We start from the raw sequence: 18142 nt of genomic DNA, 5'->3' as shown, positions 1-18142 counted from the left end.
TTCATTTGGATTCCTTGGGTTGATTTTTATTTTTGGGTAATTTTCGTGTAAATACATTTACATTACATACTTTTGATTTCATACTAAATCAAAATCTCTCCCCTGGAGTGTAGAAAAATATGTATTTTTCTTTTAATTTTACTAGTTATTAAAGAAAAAACATGCATTATTACTACGGCATCAGTATTAAAGTACTTTACCTCTGTAATTACTTAATTAGTCAATTTTAAAGTTAACGTAAATTTTATAAATAGCTTTTCTCGTCTAATCCTTTTAAATGGTTACTGCCGTAAACAAACCACCAATTTTAATGCGGAAAATGTTTTCTTGGTTTACTGAGTGACGGAGAACCGGATAGTACCTGTCAAGAAGAGTATCTGTCAAGAACTTGAACAGCAGCAGTCGACTGTAGAAGTTCCAGTCATACTTACAGTGGATTAATCTTTGAAGTTATTTAGTGAACTATGGATCTTATTATTTGCATCACGATCATGTGTCGCACAAATATGGAATAATTCTTTCAAAATACCATTGGACCCGGACCTGCCAAAGGAGAACCCGCCTACCTATCTCCTAAATTACACTATAAACAAGGTAAGAGAAAAGCTATTTTTTCTTTGTTTTAAACTGTCCAGATCTTGATTTTTATTCCTGCAGCTTTAATCGATGCTTGTGTGATAAGTGTTATTACTTATATTTACCCAAATTATACGTACCTTACCTATACTTACATTACATACTTATTTATACTTATAGTTACTTTGTTTGTAGTTCATTAATCAATTTACTATTTAAGTGTATTGAATTCTGATTGATCTTATTATTATTTTGACGGTTTGTTTACTGGGATAGAAATATACTTTACATTTTACTTGTTTATTTTTGGGCTGTTATTTCATTGGGGTAGTTGTGTCCGATTCTGTTCATACCTGAAATCTTAAGATTTCCTCTTGTTCACTATTTCAGATGTGTGTATACTTTCGGATTCATTTCATTGGCCTCCGGATGATGCAGCCCAAGTACTCACTTTCTATCCTTATGGTTCACGTCAAGTGTTTGTCATTCAGAAGTTTATTTTTGGTTCGAGTATATACATTACAATTAAATTCATTGTAACTTATACTTTATTATTTACTATACCCTATATTAACTTATAAATTTAATGAGTTACCTTTTCATTAAATCTGTATAAAAACCTCATTTTTATACAACACAGAAGCTTAGTAATGTTTACAGTGCACTATTTGGAATGTCCTGAAAACAGTAGTAATTCATGCTCCCGTCAGTTACCCCCCTTTTTTATATCTATTATTTCCCCCAGTTTCCCATCATGCTGCGTATCCTCACAGGTCTGTCTTTTATGTAGCTTCAGAAGAGTTTTTTTTTCCATTATCATTGGTAGTTCCAATTAGAGTATTTCATATTTGAGGCCGCCATACCATATTTTGTCAAATGGCTTTGAAATATCTCTGCAGATGACATTACATTGGTGTTTTGCATTATGTTGGTTCATGGTTATTGTTTATTAAATTGCCATGAGGACAGTTTCATTGCTTCTCCCTGTTCTTAAACCGGGTTGGTGCTTGTAGAATATTTTGTTATTTTCTAGGAATCTCCTTAGTCTTGTGTTTATGATTTTTTCAAACACTTTTCCGGGTACTTCCAGCAGTTTGATTGGCCTTCTTTTTGCTGGCAGTTTGGGGTCTTTCCCTTGTTGGGAATTCCTTCTTTACTTGGTTTTGGATAATATCCTATTGAGAGTGTAAGGTTTAATATTTGTTGGAGTCTTCTCAATGCCTCGGATGGTAATTTTGATAACATTAACTTATGCCACTTTTCCTTGTTCTTTGTGTTTGAATGATTTTACTGCTTACATTATCTCATGCATTTTAATGTCTGTTGTTAAATAGTTGTCCTCATCCAGTCTTTGCAGATATGCGTTTTGATACGGGATTGCTCGTTCCCTATTCCCTTTTAGGAAGTAGAGGACTTCTGCTTCTGTGGCTCTATCAAAATTTGCCTTTTCTTCTTCTGTGAGTTCGAGTGTGCTTGCCTATGTTTCAATTAGTAGTTTGATTTGATCTTCGGTGTCATGTACTTTATCACCATTATTGTTAATTAAGTAAGGTATTTCTATTTTGGGTTTTCCCACCAGTCTTTTTAGGTTTTTCTCAGAATTTTCCTAAATATTTGTATATTTATCGTAGTTTGATTATCGTGTTGTTCCACTTTTCTCTGTTTATGCTTTTGGTTTCTTCAATTATTCCATTTTAATGTCTTTTTTAGGGTGTATGTTACCTTTATAAACCTGAGTTTTTGATTGTAGGTAATTTATTGGTTGTGATAGTAATTTTAAGTCGTCGCTTTCTGTTTGTGATATGATATTCTCTTTATTGGATAGACTGTTCCTATTTTTTCCGAGATGTCAGACATCCATATATTGCTAAGTTTATTGGGTTTAATTTTGTTGTTGGGATCTATGTTCCTGAGTTAGTGTATCTTTAAAGATTTCCCAGTTAGCTCTTTTGATGTTTCGCCTTTATTTTAGTTCTTTGACTTGGTTTGTTTGAGAATGTAGATATAATTGGAATATGATCAGATGATTTAATCTTACCTGTTATATGTTATGGTTAAGGTTAGCTCTGTTGTTTCTAAGTATTATGTCAGGTCTTCTGGTGTATTGTTGATCGAGTTTGTTTGTCATTGTGTTAAACTGTGTTCCTATGTGTGTTAGGAGGTTATTGTTTATGTATTGGTGAAATGCATTTCTTATTGCATTTGTTTCTGGGTGTCCAATGAAAAGAGTGTCTTTCATTTAGGTCTCCTATTATATATGTGGGAATGTTGCTTTGTATGAGCTGTGTTCTATCTGTGTTAGGAAGGTTGGTATATTGTGCTGGTGGTCATTGTACCTTTCGTTGTTTGTATTTGTACTGTTAGCATGTCTGAGTTGTAACTATCTACTTGCTTATGTTTAATGGAGGTTTTGGTTGCTATGGCAACAACTTAATTTCTTGCGTTTTGTGTTTTCTTTCTGTAGATATTATATGTAAATATTTTCATTTGTATAGTTTGATAGTATTATATATGGGTTTAGTTTCATGTATGTGTTTGTGAGGACATTTTTCCTTGATGACCATGCTTTGACATTGCATTATATTAGTGTTATTTCTTCTATTATTAGGCAATTTTAAGCCATTGTGTCTATTTTTGCCTTGTGTTGTAATTGTTTCTGCTCTTGATTTAACAGGTGATTCCTTCTTTTATTTCGTTATATTCCTCCACTTTTACTATCTCTTTAATCAATTTTGAGATATAATCCATGTTTTCTGCTAGCAGGTTTACTATATCTCTTTTTCAGAAGTCCTTATGATTCCATGTAACCTTCGCTTGGTTTCTGTCTAACACCGTGATTGCTCTTATCCTGCCTTTGATTTTTTTTGGTCAAAGGTGTTGTTGCTTGGAGACATAGAGCTGTATGTTCAGGTCCTCATGGGACACTTTTCTCATCCTTTCTTTCTCTTAGGCTGTTTTACTTTTGGAAGGCCACTTGGTTCATATATATCATCAATGGTTATGTGGGGTTTGTAGTTCCATTTTGGGAGGGGATGCGGTTGTTAACTGTTTGGGTAGCCTTGTTGCATAAGTCTGCAATGTTTTTTAGTCTTTGGGAGTTTCTCTGTGTTTTTTCTTATTTCCTCTTGAATAATGCTTTTTTTTTCTGATAGGGCAGGAGGCTTGCAGTGTTGTGTGAGGGCCGCTGCAGTTTATGCACTTTGGGGTTTTATTACAAGTTGTGCATCTGTGTCCTTCTGCCCAATTGGCGCACTTGGTCTTCTTTTCGTTGGGTCAGTGTTTTGTTGGATGGTCGTATTGAAAACAGTTGTAGCGAGGGATTATTTCTAGGAAGATCTCTTTTTTTTCTAGCAGGTCGGGGGGAGGGATTGAATGATTATCTATCAAAATACCATTTTTGAGTATCTTTTTTGTCATATTAACATTTTCAACTTTCCATTTTGCTACTTACTACTGATATCCTGCCAAATTTTAGTTTTCAGAGGCTCGTGACTTTAATGGTTGTGTTATTTTATTCAATTTCCTCTCTGAGGACCTCGTCAAAGATATTATCAATATGGCTATCAATTTATTTAAGGATTACTGTGCGTTCTGCATTGTATTCTGGGTGGGGGGTTACTGCAATAAGGTTGAGTTTTTCTTCTTAGCTCTTCTTTTATTTCGGGGATTAGGGGTTTTTCTAGGTTCTCATCTTTGAGAACTGCAGTGTACATATGTATTCCACTTAAAATTTTCCACTTGAAAATTTCGTGTATTCTTAGGAGAGACCAGAGCTTGGAGGTAGTCTCAAGTGCTTTTTGCACTTCGTTCTTATCTTTGATAGTTATTTTAGGCATTTTCTACGATTTCCTCTTTGCTAGCTCCCTGAAAATAGCATATTTACTTTATAGTTTATTAATCTGTAATGCTAACTGGATATAGCTTTATTTAGCTTTATAGCTTTATTTTCTACTAGCTAATAAATAAAATTTATTCACTTCATGTTTGGAGTTAAGAGGCTAAGAAGCTAATTGAATATAGCTTTGGTTCTTACATATCAGCTATTTTTTACGAGCTATTAGTCCTACCAAAATCTCTTTTTGATCTCATGAGTAATATTAGGTGATCAGACGATAACGTGATCCATGAGCGGCTAAGTCCAGAGCCACCGATCTCCCACTAATGAATGACAGCCATTGTCTCTTGGCTACAAGAAAATTTCCTCAAATTCAGGAGAAGACTGCCTTACTGTGCTTCTTACGCTGTCCTTCCCATAGTGGCTTTTTCAGATCATTCACTGTTGATAACGGTTTACCCAGCCTTGTGTCAAGCAGCGAACAACCTGGTGAAACTTAAATACATCGCTCAAGAATGACCTTTTTCTTTCTTTAAAATTGTCCCAAGATGTAGTTTAAGGAATGCTAAGTAAATGCATTTGCTTTTCAAAAATAAAAAGAACCAAACCCTTCCCGAGCAAACAACTTAAACATCAAAATTTACCACAACCAAACAATTCTTGTAATATGCAAAAAAATAAAATGTACACGGATGTGCATTTTTCTACTACTTTCAGTCTTTGCAATCTGTGATCGAGGTATTATTTTAGTAGAGCCTTTTACAGTGTCGGAGCAATAGTGGATATAAGCCCCATGAAAAGTCCTTGAGTCTTTTCAAACCCACAGAAATAATGACTGGGAGATCCTGGCCGTATTAGAGAATCCAATGTAAAAGCCGAAAATTACAGCCAATTACTGTTCAGTGTCACAGCCAAAAATTTCAGCATGCAGCCGAAAATTTCAGCACAGCCGAATATCTCGGCTAAAAAGCTGGCAGGGGACCTGGGTGTCCCCCGTGACGAGTAGACAGGTTCTTGAGCACATTGAGTAGTCCTCACAGCATGGGAGCAGAGCTGAGACAGATAATGGGTAACTTTGTAGTATTATGTCATCTTTTAAATAGGCCCTTTACAAAGCAGGGCAACGTAGTTTCTCCGAGTAAGTTTTTATTAAAAACTAAAATTTTATGTTAATAGTCTTCAAAACTATCCAATTTGAAAATAAATAATGAGTAATTTCTCCTTTATATTATTTTCAAAATTTATTCAATATCAAGAATTGAGCAACACTGGCTCATTATTCTTGAACACCCTCAACTGCTTTCCTTCTCTCCACCTCACGTTAAGTTATGAAAACATCCGGAACAATTATTGTTTCCAGCACAATTTCACTTGTATATTCCAAAATAAATTTTGTAGTATATAATTGAATATACCTAAAGAGATAAAAGCATAGAGCCTTTGTAGATCAGTGGAGCAGTCTTCGCTTCAACAAGTGAATCTGGAAAGGAAATGAGAAACATGTAGATGTAGCATCACGGCGTGGCAACAATGTGCCAAATCTTCACTTGGGTCAATAGAATAGGAATTTCATAACCCTGGCTTTATTTTAAAAAACCCACAAGAGCTTTCTTTTTTTGCATCTTACGTTGGGTTAAGGCTGCCTATTACAGCAAGAATTGAGTTTGGTAAATATATGGTACATTAATTTCTAGCCAAATACATGAACCATGTATTTTTCCTATGCACTATCTTGTGTTTTATGCATGCATGACCATAACTATTGGGGCAAACCACACGTTTAGGAGTTTTTGGTCCCCTTTATATAAAGACAATTATGGGGGACACCAGAGGGTAACCAGAGTTTCTTGGGTGGGGAAATGTGATAAACGAGTGATTTACAGCAATAATAATGATCAAAAATGCAAAATAAGCACAAGATAACTAGTTTGAAAAAGTATATGGTTCATGTACGTGGGTGAAAACCGGCCAAAACATGATTATTTAAAACTTTTAATATTTGTAAAAGGGTACAGAACCTAAAAACCCCACTTATGTTAACCTAGTGGTTCCCAGGTCAAAGCACCTAGCCGGGGGTCCAGCCCCTGGACCGCCCTTACCATGTTAGAACCCCAAGCCAAGGGCAAGCCCTCCGGAAACGCCCACCCCCTCCTTAGGTCACAAACCTTCCCAGGTCACAACAGCTAGTCGGACCCCTGCTTCCCAAGTCACAAACTAGAAGTAAATCACAATAAAATCCTTACTAATATATAATAAATCACAAATAAATCCGTACACTATGATAAAGTGAATCAAATAAATCCTTACAATGTGAAAAAGTAAATCACAAATAATTCCTTTCCTTATGATTGACACCATCTCTTTTTGTACAGAAGATTTGCAGGAGAAATTATGCTGGCCTTCCCTAAAAATTACCGAATCAGACATTTGAGGCATTATTTCGCTGTTATTTTTTTTCAATTTTGCATGACCAACAATGGCTTTACACTAAACGCAGAGCATTTCCACCATAATGAATTGCTGACATAAATGAAATTAAACTAGATTTTGAAATACATTGATTTACTTCACTTAAGTTCCTTCTTCGAGAAGGGAAAGGTGATAAAAAAAATGGTTGTTGTAGAAAAACATACGGGAACTGAGGAAGAAGTACTTGTAAGCTGTTAATTAGTTTAAAGAAAGCACCTGAAAAATACGTCATTGCATATGCACAGGAAGTTCTCCAAACCATGGGAAAAAACACATATGCAATATATCCCCTTTAGTCTCTAAGATATAAACAATGAAGTTAGAGTAAAAAATATACTTCACATTTTAATAGACCAATACGTAAATTATTATGCCCCAGCCCCTATGAAATATGAAGAGAAAAATACAAAACTAGCCTGCACTCGTCCATTCATTATAGAAAATCCCATTTTCAGTAGAAATTAGTTTATCATATATTTCCCTGGAGTTTAAAATATGTTCAATAACCAATCAAATTATCAGAACTGGACGTCCAAAATATCTAGGAGAATTGCTACATACGATGCAGCTAATAAATCACGTTGACGTGAGGATATTTAGAGATTGTTTCTTGTGATTGGAACCTAGATATAAGTCTACTGTAGGGTTTAGACTCTAGAGTGTTGGTCTATTATAACGTTATGTAATACAGACTACTTTTCCCAGATGCAGTGCTAGGCGACATGTCTCTTATTTCATCTGTAATACTTACATTAGCTTCAGTAATTACTGGATAACTTTAAAGTACTGAAAGAGGTTCAAATTATTGCATAATTTAGATTTGTTATAATGTTTGGGACATGGGTACGGTCTAAGTTAGCAAGGATCTATATCAGTAATCATTTTCCTTATCAATTTCTATAAATTCATGGAAAGATTTATTGGATATTTACATATAGACTACAATTTGTAGGTCATTGAAAATATTAAATTTGCATTTTAGAAGGAGCACCAGCAAATATGTAAGTAGTCTCCCTGTAATTTTCTCACAGCTATTTTTGTAAGGTAAACGGTACCTCATTTACTCTTCTTATATATGGATCAATCTAATGGACAAGTGTTCGAGTTATAAATCCATGAGAGGTCGTCTATAATTCAGTCCAGTGATCTAACTTTAACAAAACACTGAATAGCGGCATGATTACATTCGTATAGGTCCAAATTGTACAGATTAGACTCGGTTCACACCCACGAAGTATGACGTCTATTGTATGGATGGATGCCCACATGTGCACTAGGCAGAGACAGGGGGAGACCCCACTCCAGTACTTCCAACTCCGGTTCTTTCACAGTTATGAGAACCCCAATCCTTTCTACGGAGGTTTGTTTCATGTGGAAGAGACTCACATGGGCTCTGGGTGGCTTCATCAAGTGGGCTTTTGTCTGTTTCTCTCCAGCATTCTGGGCAATAAGTTGTTGACATTATGGGGTCGAGGCTAGTGGTGGTTATGAAGCTCTCGCAGGATTTCAATCTTTGTCTAACAGCCTGGAGATCATGGAGCGGGTGCCTTTCATCATTTCTTGTTAATATTTTCAGCTCTTTTAATGAGCTGTTCAGTGGGGCAATGTTTACCAATATAAAGGGTACTAAAAGGAGTGTTGATCTTAAGGCACCAGTAATTAGGTGACATGCTTGATTTCAGTTTGGCATCAACACAAGGGCAGTTTATATGCAGATTTCTACTTTAGTAGGTGACCTAAATACTGTACAGGTTTCTAACTTAGTAGTCAGTCTACATACAGGTATCTATTTTAGTAGGTGATCTACGTGCAGTTTTCTACTTAAGTAGGTGATCTACCTGCAGGTTTCTACTTTAGTAGGCGATCTACATGCGGGTTTCTACTTTAGTAAGTGATCTACGTGCAGGTTTCTATCTCACTAGGTAAACTAGACGCTGGTTACTAATTTAGTGGGTGATTTACATGCAAGTTTGCACTTTACTTGGTGATCTATATACCTGTTTCTGCTTTAGTATATGATCTACCAGCAAGTTTCTACATTAGTAAGGGATTTAGATGGAGGTTTCACTTTAGTATGTATCTACATGCTGGTTTTTACTTTAGTAAGTTAATCTACCTTCAGGTTCCTATTTTAGTATCTGATCTACACTCAGGTTGCTACTTTAGAAGGTGATCTACTTGCAGGTTTATACTTTGGTAGGCGTTGACCAGGAGGTTTTTCCTTCAGTGAGATGTACTGCTGGCACTTACCTTTAATTTCACACCTACAGTGGTACCCATAATCATTACCCCCTCCCCCCCTGTGTCTCTCTCTCTCTCTCTCTCTCTCTCTCTCTCTCTCTCTCTCTCTCTCTCTCTCTCTCTCTTAGCATTTACTTTTATATTCCTACTTAACCTCATTATTTCATAGATGAATGGCCTCCTGGTCCAAGTGCAGCAGTTCCAGAATAAAAGCTTTTCTTAATGCCAGTAAGGCTAAAACGTTATAATCTAACCTTAGATGCAGAATAGGAACGTATTTCACATATTTTAAGAAATAAAACTTGTTTTTATGAAAAGCATATTCTTCAATTGGATATTTTAGTAATTATGAATAAAAATTACCCATAAGTTATTCATAATTTGATCATTTCTAGAATTATTGATATGAAAAAATTAATGCATTACTGATTACAGCAGTCACGGTAAATCAGTTTCGCTCTTTCAATTTGTTGGTTATTATCTTAACACAGCCCAATCCAGTTATGTCTTGAGTATTTTTGGTAAGGCTAGACGCTAGACAGAATTGTTCAGTTAGTCTGCCTTTGTATTATCAACTCATTCCTCACTGCAGCACAGCAGTGACTTTGACCCTTTCTTGGAGAATGTGATTTCTGAGTTTACCTCTCAATGCACCCCTTCTCACCATTGAATGACAACTCCCTCGTCCCCCCTACAGAAGGGATGAAGAGAGACAGAGTATCTACTCAAAACAGGAGCAATAAAAAACCTTAAGACAATGAATAAAGTAAAAAATTTTATTGTTATAATATAGTGTCTCAGTGATGTCACTGATTAAATACTGATGCCACCCAGATGCGGTCTCCATGACAATGGACCCATGTCCCTTGGTCTCAAATCCCTCAAAACCTATCAAATGAAAAAAAAAATAAAAAAAATTACCATATTTTTAATGAGATCCATAAAATCGATGCAAAAATATAAATACAAAATCTTTCCACATATCTTAGAAGCCAAACTTCAGAAAAAAACAGATGTAAGTGGTTTGAACCTTGTTAAGTATATGCGGTCATGAATGTAAACTCTGATAATTCATAAAAAGATCTCTAAATATATAATAATGGTAGGGAAAATATGTAAGTTACGAGATTCAATCTCATAGGACTAGTGACGAGAAAGTCGAGAAAAATTACTATAATATCTCAATTGATGTGTCAACAAAATATTGAGATCAACCTCAAAGTAATCAGACATCTTTTGTGCCTTAAGAGTTTGCCTTCGATGTTAAGTACTCTTGCTGACCTGAGCTATAGTGTAAAAGGGATAACAGACGGCCATAACTTGCAAAAGGTGGAGAATATTGCCGACCGCTGCTGCTACGTGGTTCAGCAAAGTACGCTTCTTATTTTTCCATATTAGCAGAGACTAAGATACCTGAAAAACAGTATCACTACAAATCTTCCTAAACTAGTTTCCATTATCATACCGAAGCCGTGGGAAGGAGAGTGGTGAGCCATTGGCGTGTGGGAAACAACTCCTGAATGTCAACAAATAAACCTCGAAAAAACTCAAAGTCAAAATCTAACTTAGAATTCTTAAATGGATAAACAGTTGTTTATACGACCAAAATATGAGGAAGTTAAATCTCTAATTGTCAGCAAACAACCTAAGATGTTTTTCAGGACTAATAATTGCTAAACAAATATCAGTGATCTTTTTAAGAAAAAATAAGAAACATATAAGATATCTTATCTTATTTTCTACAATATATATATATATATATATATATATATATATATATATATATATATATATATATACATATATATATTTATACATATATATATATATATATATATATATATATATATATATATATATATATATATATATATATATATATATGTATAAATATATATATGTATATATATATATATGTATATATATATATATATATATATATATATATATATATATATATGTATAAATATATATATATATATATATATATGTATATATATATATATATATATATATATATATATATATATATATATATATATATGAAAGATTTCTCGGATAGTTTGTCCACTCGGTTTGTTTATGGAAAAAAACTTGATATCCAATAAAATCTACATTCCTTACTAAGCTTATTTTCTTTTCCGTAATGTGCTAACAAATCAGACAATAATTATCCCTCGTAATAATGAATAGTATAACTTTTTTTACAGCATTTAGTAAATATAATTTTTTTTATTGCAAAGCAGTGGAAAATAATCTATAACATAAAAGATACCTCCTTACAGGAAAAAGAAGGCATAGCTTCTTTTGTCAAAAGTCTCTTACTTTGGGGACTAAATTTGAAGAAAACAAGACTTTATATCATCCATGAAATCACTGTTTGCGAAATGAACAGAACAAATCGCACTATTTTTACAATTCATTTTATGAGTTGAACAACATGCTGGTTTTCAGTGGAGAATATTGCCGACCACTGCTGCTAGGTGGTTCAGGAATGTACACTTCGTATTTTGCCATATTAGCAGAGATTAAGATCCCTTAAAAAAATCACAGCAAAAGTTTCTAGAACAGTTTTCCTTTTCCAAAAGAAGCCCTGGCAAGGAGAATGGTGAGCTGTTGGCGGGTGGGAAACAACTCCAGAAGGTTAACAAATAAACCTTAAAGAAAACTTGAAGTCAAAATTTCACTTATAATTCATAAATGGATAAACAGTTGTTTATACGACCGAAATATCAGGAAGTGAAATCTCCAATTGTCAGCACACAACCTAAGTTGTTTTTCAGGAATAAATATTGCCAACCAAGTTCCAGTGATCTCTTAAAGAAAAAATAAGAAAGAGATAAGATATTTTATCTTATTTTCTACAATATATATATATATATATATATATATATATATATATATATATATATATATATATATATATATATACAAAATATTTTTCGAATGCTATTCCTCAGATAGTTTGTCCACTCGGTTTGTTTATGGAAAAAACGTGACATCAAATAAAATCTACATTCCTTACTAAGCTTATTTTCTTTTCCGTAATAATGTGTTAACAAATCAGGTAATAATTATCCCTCGTAATAATGAAAAGTATTATTTTTTTTTTTTTGCAGCATTGAGTAATTACAATTGTTTTTATTGCAAAGCAGTGGAGAATAATCTATAATAAAAAAGTTACCCCCATACAGGTAAAAGAAGGCATAGCTTCTTTTGTCAAAAGTCTCTTACTTTAGGGACTAAATTTGCAACAAAAAAGACTATCTCATCCATGAAATAACTTTTTGCAAAATGAACAGAACAAATCATACTGTTTTTACGATTGATTTTATGAGTTGAACAACATGCTGGTTTCCAGTGCACTCAAAAATTACCATCAATTGGAAAATTGAAATGACTGACGTGAACACTTTGTTTTCAGTATTGTATTAAAACTCCCAAAGACTGAAGAGATTTTGGCCATTTTCGTAGGAAAAGTAACAAAATAATGATGATAAAACAATATCCTTACAGACAAATCTAATAAGTGGATCTTGAATTCTTGAACGCAGTCCGTGAATATAGTTGACTGGATTAGTATGAAAACAAATACAACCTTTGGCATGGCTAGACTGACGTCACTGACCGCGACCTTTTAATTTTTATCTGCGTGCCAGCTGATTTCTTTCTTTAGACTTTGACTCTTGCCACGATAAGAACATAATACAGTGCTTACGCCTGCTATGGCAGACGACGACGAAAGATCGTCTTCCCCTTTCCCTGACCCCTCATTCTCAGCCCACACCCCCTCACCTAATCCCTCGTTCTCAGATGATCAGTCAGACTGCTATAATGTTTCTCTTGCGTTAGTCCTCATTTCCCTCGTGCGTGCGTGCGTGTGTGCATGCATGCACAGATTGCCCGGCCCTTTTTGTCCAGGCGGGACTCATAGACAATCATTCATAGCCCCCAAGAGGGGCAGCCCCGACCCGTGTGGCTGGGGCAGTGTAAGGTTCCGAGCTCCATGAGAAATTCTTACTGTCAGGTCTTGCTCAGCACCTAGCAAGCCTTATTTATATCACAGTGAGACACCTGTTTCTGGAGAATCAGTTTGCCGCAGATATCATGACTGGTAACAGCAGGGTGGGGCAAAGGCAGTCATCCCACAGCAATTAACAGCAGGGTGGTGGCCAAAGGATCAAGCCCCATAGAGGAGCCGGAATGAGGCAATTGAGGACTGAGCCTCTTTGCCCATTGACACCTGCATGAGAAGGAGGTAGAAAGTTTTATAACAGTAAGACTCAGTGAGTAGAAGGGACTGAGTGAAGAGTGGAAGGTCTTCAATAGAAGTTGAAAGCATAGGGGTCGAAGCACCAATATTAAGACTTAGCCATCGGCCACTTCAGAGAGCATGCCTCCACTGAGGTATTTGCTCGAGCTCTGCACAAGAGCTCCCAGGGTTCTCAACCAAGGTTGAAAGTGGTCAGTAGCTTTTCTTATCATACCAGGGGACAAGCCCCGGTTTTACTAGGCCTAGGGGCCTGTCCTCAAAAAACTGGGCCACAGGGGTTTACTTTCTTAACTCATGTACCTGGCAGAGTGTGGTTCCCATGGTTAGGAACAGTTTCAAGTAATTCTTGTTATATGATGGACGGTTTGTATAATTTCGGGTATTAGGAAGTGCCATAACTATACGTGGTTTAATTAAGGCATCAAGGATCGTTGCCAAGGTTGGTGTCTGGCAGTGCAATCCCCTAAGGAAGAAATGGAGCAATTTTAGGTCGGAGAGAAAGGACTGACAGTACTAAGACCCATTGGGGGGAAGACTCTGGGTCGGGAGTTGGAGGGTATTAGTGGTAGGTTAAAGATGTGATACTTTGTCTCCGGCTAGCATAAGATAGAGTTATAGGAAAGAGGAGAACCCAGTAAGAAAGAGGGACTGGGTTGCAGGAGAAAGAAAGCAGCATGAGTGAAAGTGATGTCTCTCATCTATAAATCTCAATCCTCGATCAAGCATTTAAACATATATCTCTTGTAGCTCCATCAAAAACCAAATTGAACAATTATTGTGATATCAGACATGCACATCTCAGTAATAATTCAAAAGAATTGCACAAAGCATTTATGTTGTTAATAGTATTTTTGTCAGGTGAACATGAAAAAAAAAAAACAATTCTAATTAATACATAATAAGTGCCATTATATAATAAAAGACAAAAAGAAATAAATTAGCTTACATCTAATAAAGATTTTTTTTAATTCCATTTCGATGTAGCCATTATACCTAAAAAGTTTAAATATGGGGACGACACAATTCTCTATGATTCGAGTGTAGAAGAGGCCTGATGCCATGTGTATTACTTCCTCGCAGTCTGTGCATATAAAGGCATCACCTTGAAACCAGAAAAATTCAAGCTGTGCAAGAAAGAAGTGGAATTTGTCGGGTTTGACGTCGGTTGGGATTCCTACAAGCCTTCAGAAGATTTTTTTATCTGCCATCAAAAGTTTTTCTATGCACAAAAAGTCCACAATATCTGATATCAGGTCGAAGTATGGTTTTGTCAATCAGCTGGCCCCCTTCCTGACAACAGCACCCATTATGACCACCGGTAAGGATGAGCACCTTCAGGAGAAGTTTCATCAAGTGCGAGACACCGTCTGCAAGTTGTCCAAGGACTGCCTCACCTACTACGACAAGCTACGGCGGACTGTTCCAGTCACTGACTGAAGTGAGGAGGCCGTGGGCTTCGTCATCCTCCAACAATATTGCAGTAGTACCTCAGTCGAAACCATCTTCTGTTGTAGAGATGGCAGGAGAATAACGCTTTGTGGCAGTCGTTTACTCACGCTCACCGAGTCTGGGTATGCAGCTATGGAGGGGGAAGCCCTTGCAGTGGCCTGGTGCTTGAAAAAAGCCCGATTATTCTTATTGGGCTGCTCGAACTCAACCATTGTCACGGACCACTGTCCATTAATCAAATAGAAGTCTTGGCCATACCACCAACCACAGACTATTTAGATTAAAGGAAAAAACATTATTGTATAATTTCCCAGGTAAATACCTACCTGGCAAGAGAAATCATGCATCTGACTCTCTCTCTCTTGATTTCCTGCTCTAAGGACGGCGCCAGATGGAAAGGATGCAAGTTTTAACAATGAATTAACGATTGCTATAGTATCAGCAATAATGGAAAACCTACAGGAGCAGTACACCATAGACAAGAAAACTGTTGAAGAGGCTGCTCTGGACGACCGAGCATATCAGCTACTCGGCGCTCGAGTGACTGCAAGGGATTGGAACCGGAAGAAATTACAAGAAATTGCATGTGTGAGACCCTTCTACGGCATCAAAGAACGTCTTTCTATATCCAGGTCCCTGGTCACACACTGCTTCTACGATTACTGCATTTGCCTTGTCATTCCCGAAGGGCTTCGTCATCATATAATCACCAACCTTCATGCTGGACATCAAGGCCTTAATACAATGTTGAGAAGAGCGAGACATTCGGTTTATCGGCCAGGCATCGAAGGTGACCTCCAGCACCATCGTTCACGGTGTACATCGTCCAACGCTCACTCACCATCATTTCCAGCCGAAGTCATGATAATAACCACAACCCCAGAGCATCCCTTCCAAAAGACTGTCATGGACCAGTTTCAGCTTGGAGAACACACGTATATAGCATATTGTGACCGGCTTACAGACTGGCTTAATATAACCCACTTCCCTAACAACACCTCATCTGCAAATGTCATGAAAAAACAATTGTCTACAGACAGCGGCACGAACTGGTAAGCAAGGAAATTATAACCTACACGAGATGGAGAGTTGACATACGCCTAACACTTGCCCACTACCCGCAGTCAAATGGAAAAGCCGAGGCCACAGCCAAGTCCGCAAAGAGAATAATTAGAACACGTATCACCGGGGCAGGAAGCCTCGATAACGACAAGGTATCATTGGCAATGCTGCAGTACTTGAACACGCCCTTAAGGGTTATAAATAAATCTCTGGCATAAATGGCAACTGGGAAACAGCTACACGATGGTGTACTGACCACAAAACTCAACTATATGATACACCACCACTGGAAAAGCTGGTTACCAAAGCTAAAGAGTCTCTTCTACCCTATATATATATATATATATATATATATATATATATATATATATATATATATATATATATATATATATATATATGGAAAGACAGATACACACAAACACATTATATATATATATATATATATATATATATATATATATATATATATATATATATATATATATATATATATATATATATATTCATTTTATGTTCTGTTTGAAATGTTTAACTATAATGGGTTTTGTTCCAATTCAGGCTCGCTTCACTCATCAGAAAACAAAAACATGCAGGTTGTAATGTTGAGCTGCGCACACTAACATTAACATTGTTACGCTAGCTTTAGCAACACTAAATATAATGGTTCTTGTTCCGCCACTGGCTCGCTTTGCTCGCAGGAAAATAAAACCTCAAGGTCGTATGTACTGGCAAGCGGTAATGTTGAGCTGCACTCGCTAAAAAACTAGTAAAACTAACAGATTAAGATTAAAGAAATTAATGACTTACTTTTATGACCGGGACGACAAAACAGGGTCATCGGGGTGATGTGACTCTGACGTCTCAACTTCTGTATATCTGCATCGTGGCTTTTTCTTTGTCTTAGCTATCTTAAACGTTGGGCTATTATATTATGAGCTTTAAGAAAATTATCAACATTGGATAACGTATCAAAGAATTCACGGATATTCTTTCAAGTATGGAATACTGCAGTCGTTACAAGTTTCTATAACTACCATCGTGATATACGCAAAAAGACCTGACTTGGACAATGGTTTCCACGAAAAAGGGTTTGTCGGAAAGTGGGGGTTGGGAAATTTTAAACCCCTCCCTGTGCAAACTTTTTATATATATGGGTTCATGATTGGTTAACGGAAAAACAATGGACTCTAGAGAGTAAATATGACTAAACTAGAATGGGAAACTTGTCCAGAGTAAGTATTTATGTGAAATTTGGGCGTGATAAAGTAATAAAAAAATGTATAAAAAGTAATATAGCAACATAAAATGGAGTCTATTATAAATAATATTTAAATATACTCTTGAAAATATGAAAATGAATAAAGATGGATGCAGCATCCTCGTTCCACTGCCATGGAATTTCAAAATTAAACATTTGTTAGGAACTAATCATGAATTTGCTGAGATAATCTTGAAATCTAATCTATGAAAACTTTTGAATAATCCTACATGCTTTACCCTTATGGACCAAAGTTTCAAAGAGCAAGAATCAGCAGGTATAATTGAACGTATTGATAATCTCGATCAATTCTTGACAGAGCATCCTAACCATAGCTTTTTACCTCACAATGGTATATTTAAATTGGATAGGGATACCAATAAATACAGAGTAGTTTATCTGTCTAATCTTTGTCAGAAGGATCCTAGCATGAAAATTACAATAAGTCATGAACAGGCCATATATCCTGGACTGACAATGACCAAAAAATTGACTCTGCTTTACTACATGTTTGTTTTGGCTAACATCATCTCTGTTTTGATATATGTAAGGCATTTAAATAACTTTGCCCATGATTAAGTAGAGTTATAGACTATTGTGTTTGTGGTTCAGAACTGTTGGAAAGAATGATTTTACCATGGTGGGATACCGAAATATGAGACTGAGTTTTGGCCTAAGGGATAGCCCTGCTCTATCACTCGTAGCCCTTTATAAGATTTTGATTTTAGAAGTGGAACGAGACAGTGTGCGTCGGGTAGAGCTTAAGAAACTTATTTATCAGCTTTCTTACATGGATTATTGTGCAGTGGCCTTTGACTTCTCTAAGGATCTTAAAGTGTCGTATTTACAATTAAACGATATGTTTGCCCCTACAGGTTCGAGTTACAGCAGTTTGTCACTAAGGATTAATCTTTGGAGAAGTCGATGGTTGTCAAATACAGTATTTCTATGAATCTTGTAGTAACGTTACTTGGTC

General features: G+C 35.9%; 1 protein-coding gene and 1 long non-coding RNA gene across 2 annotated transcripts in view; one reads left to right on the top strand and one right to left on the bottom strand.

Moving 5' to 3' along the window:
- Window positions 1-18142, bottom strand: part of LOC137633740 (uncharacterized) — a 388422-nt gene that overhangs the window by 239621 nt on the left and 130659 nt on the right. The window lies entirely within an intron of this gene.
- Window positions 153-1120, top strand: LOC137633974 (uncharacterized). The gene is made up of 2 exons (XR_011042392.1): window positions 153-594; window positions 967-1120. It is a non-coding gene; the product is annotated as an uncharacterized lncRNA (long non-coding RNA).

Source organism: Palaemon carinicauda, chromosome 43 (assembly GCF_036898095.1).
Source record: "Palaemon carinicauda isolate YSFRI2023 chromosome 43, ASM3689809v2, whole genome shotgun sequence".
Lineage (NCBI taxonomy): Eukaryota > Metazoa > Arthropoda > Malacostraca > Decapoda > Palaemonidae > Palaemon > Palaemon carinicauda.
This window is presented reverse-complemented; position numbering and strand designations above follow the sequence as displayed.